Below are 4,221 nucleotides of genomic sequence, written 5' to 3'. Positions count from 1 at the left end.
CATATGGGCTCTGGTGGCACAGCGGGTAAGTGCGGTGGGGACCGCACCCCGCACCCCACAGCAATGCCGCAAGCGATGGGACGACCTGCGGATACGCGTCCGCAGCATACTCTCTGCCAACCGCAACATTGCCACAGCCACCGGGGGAGGTCCTGAATCACCCATCAAGTTGACCCCCTGGGAAGAAATCTGTGCCTCCACCATCGGAATGGAGAGCATAGAGGGAGTCGGAGGGATGGAGAAAGGAGTGCAGACATCCGAAGATTCAGGTAGGTGGGCCAGATAAAACAATGCCAAATCCACACAGTCCATCCATGTGAAGTACCATGCGTCCACATAGTGCAACAGAAACACATGTCCAGGAGAACGTCCACACACATCGGCCTGCAAGCGCACGTTAAAACCCACAATAAATACATAAATAATTAAAAACCCCTAATACACGCACTACACGTGCAGCAGGCACACCCTAACTGCAGGCTGCCAGACAACTGCACCCTCACTCCACACACAAATCAAAGCACCTCCAAGGCCCCGACCCAAATCACCCTCAGGTACCACCCCAATGCATGTGATACAATGCCATTCCAATTCCCACAGACCCATCAATAACCCTCGCCCTCCTTTACTCCACCACAGGGTCCGATCCAAACGACGAGCTACAGGACACCCCTACCAGCACACCTGCAAAGAGGGCCAAGACCAACGGCCAGAGACCCTCCACCTCAGCTGCACGCATCAAGACACGGCAGCAGCACAAATCAGGGGGCAGCACAGAGGAGGGAACATCAACAGGCACCCCAGCAGCCAGCATGCCCACAACACCACCACCACAGGTCCCCCCAATGGATGCCACAGAAGGCACTGCCTCTGGTGGCAGCAGCACCATAGGTGACACCCCATTGATGGCAGCATGCTCGGACACAGAAAACGGGGATGCCGAAGTCAGATCCATCCATGACCTGTCCCAATCCCCCTGTCTGTTCCATCCCGTACAACATGAGGATACCACGCAGGGGCACCCACCAGACGACGACTGGCCACCCCCCACAAGCCCTGTGGCAAGGCAACATGAGGACAACAGCCCCTCTGTGACACCCCCGCAAATGGCCATGGCCCAGCAGAGGCAACAGTCCCTCGACCAGTTGATCAAACAACAGCAGCAACTGGCCACACTCCTCAAGGACCATGCCGATGAATGTGGGGGCACTAAGGCAGACATAGAAACATCAACTGAGACACTTAGGGCAGAAATGGAGAGAGGTACAGAGACGCTAAGGGCACAAATGGAGAGTAGCACCGAGAGCCTGAGAGTCCAAATGGAGAGTAGCACCGAGAGCCTGAGAGTCCAAATGGAGAGTAGCACCGAGAGCCTGAGAGTCCAAATGGAGAGAAGCACCGAGAGCCTGAGGGGGGAACTGCATGCGACGTCCAAAGACGTATGTGCCGAACTTGCCGCAGTGCGCCGTGTGCTCACTGAGCTCTCGCAAACCCTTAGGGACATGCATGGACGTGAGCAGGCAGACACATCATCCGTTGCAAGTTCCGTCCAGGGCAGCCCCCAACGTAGATCTGGGAGGAACCTGCGCTCCACAGGCAGGGGTGCCCCTGATACCCGGAGAGGGGGCTTGCAATAGCGTCTGGCCACTGACAATGAGCATCTTTGGACACTGGTGTTCGGGGGGGAGGTAGGAGGGTGGAGGGGGTGTGTTGGGCTCACTTGGGTGGCGGGTCGATAGGGTGTTCAACATGATATCACATATGCCATAAACAATGCACGATCAACCAATGAGATGTGTGGACATTGATCTTTGTGTACTAGGCCATCATAGGCGTACAGTCCATATTGTGCATGTCCCAGACACACACAGTGCCACGAGTCCCGTGTCCATGTATCAGCCACCAGGCGTGAGTGCTAGAAGCATACATCAATGAGATGCTGATGAATGTCACGGGCCTCCGGTGCCTCGCAGACTCCATGAGGTGCTGCCACATCCCCACCCTCATCATGACCATCATCAGGTGCTTGCAGTTCTGCGTCAGGGGGCATGGGCACATTTCTACGTACGCACATGTTGTGGAGCATGACACATGCCATCACCATCTTTGCAACCTTCTCATGGCGGTACAGGAGTGCCCCGCCAGACCTGCTGAGGCAGCGGAAACGGGTCTTCAGTAGGCCGAATGCCTGTTCAATGACTACACGGGTACGTGAGTGGGCATGGCTGTAGTCCTCCTCATGCTGGTCCCGTGGGTTCCGGACTGGTGTGAGGAGCCATCTCTTCAGTGGATATCCAGCATCACCTGTATGTGGACGAGAAACGTATGATGTGGAATGCCATTGATACGTACGCACACCCCCCCCCCCTTCCTGGCAGGTCAATGCCAATTCACATACCCCACATCATCATGCATGTAATGAGACTCACCGAGTAGCCAGGATCTGTTCCCTGCGTGTCGCTCCATGTAGCGTGGTATTGTAGAGTTCCTCAGGACCATCGAATCATGGGTTGATCCAGGGAATCGGGCACAACAATGTGTAATGATCCTGTTGGAGTCACACACCATCTGTACATTCAGGGAATGAAATTGTTTTCGGTTGCGGTACTGGGCCTCCATGGCATGTGGGACGACCAATTCAACATGGGTGCAGTCGATGGCACCAATGCAACCCGGTATGCCGGCAAGTGCATGGAATCCCACTTTTGTGTTGGTTATTTCCTGCTCCGAGCGTGGTAGAGAGATGTAGTCGTCTGCGTGCTTCAGGAGGGCATCGAGCACTTGCAATAGTGTCCGTGAGAACAGTGGCAGAGAAATGCCATGCAACTGTCCGACTGTGTGCTGGTAGGTGCCTGTGGCCAGGAAGTGGAGTACAGACACCACCTTCAGTAGGGGTGGGATGGCGGTTGGGCTATCTATCATGCTGACAAGGTCAGCCTGTGTCATGTCCACAATGGCGGTTATGGTGTCCCGGTCCAGACGGTAGAGGGTGTGGATCTGCTCATCAGTGAGGTTGAACGGATGTGCTCGGAGGCGTGGGATTGCGGGCTGCCTGCGTGGTGGTAGTGGCTGTGCTGGCAGCCCTTGCTGGCCCTGCCTTGGCCTCCTCCTCCTCCTGCGTCTCCTCCGTGCGGCTGGTTGTAGTTGGTGTTCGTCTTCTTCTTGGAGTCGGAGCGCTTGCAGTGCTATCAGGTCCCCCAGGGCCAACATCGCGAGTCCTGCCGGTAGCATTTCGGAGTGGGTGTGGTTGTGGGAGGAGACTGGCTGTGCAATTTATGTGTTTTCAGGCTGTATGGCCTCCACCTGTGGTGATTGATTCCACCTGTGCAAACTGCTCTCCCCTTTGGCCGAGCACGTCCCGCGCACAACGCTGCAATTCGGGGAATTGTATCTTGCTATTGCAATCATGTATTTGTACCCGATGGCCGTGTAAGATTGGTTGATATGTTCATTCTGCTGTGGTCCCATTGTTTCACATACTATCTGTGCAGTCGCGAACTGACTTGTGAGGGGTCAGAGGAACGTAGTACTCGAGTAACGGTGGACCCTCATGCATCACTGCACCGAGGTTCAACGACGGGCGGGGCGTCCCATTCGTGGGTGAAGGCAGTTGCCATTTTCACACACAGCCGCACTCGATGGAATAATTAGTGATTTCAAACGGCCACAGATGCCTTTTCGACGTGATGTTGCAAATGAGGAATTCGAGGGGCGGCGCTTTCGGTTTCCAGCTAGCGGCGAGGAGATGCCCACAGGTCTGACTGCAAATGTAACGTTCTATTGTTCTATGTCCTTGAGACAGGGCCCATGGCGAGGGAGCAATGATTGATATGAATAGTTTGGGATGCGCAATAGCTACGTGGGCGATGAGGCCGTCCGTTCCCAAAAACATGTTACTTCACAACACTGGAATTACGGGCTGGGGCACTGTGGATTTAGCAGGCTGCATAACGCACGGACTCAATGGATGTTTCTAATGTTATGTGAGTAATTAATCAGGCATTTTGATCCCGGGATGAGGGAATGATGGATGGATGCATGGGCAGGTGATTTGATACAGAGTTTGCCATGTACAGGGCTTCTTGGGATCTATCCGCCTCCCCTACGCTATGTGATGCAGGGCTGCCATTGTGGGACCATCGTCCATCTGGCCTTGTTGAGCCCTCCCTGTCTCGAGGCGCCCTCAGACACTTGTGTCCATGCACGTTAACATTCCCATCT

The sequence above is a fragment of the Ambystoma mexicanum genome, chromosome 7q (assembly GCF_040938575.1).
Source record: "Ambystoma mexicanum isolate Mex_15411 chromosome 7q, UKY_AmexF1_1, whole genome shotgun sequence".
Lineage (NCBI taxonomy): Eukaryota > Metazoa > Chordata > Amphibia > Caudata > Ambystomatidae > Ambystoma > Ambystoma mexicanum.
Note: the sequence above shows the minus strand (reverse complement) of the source record.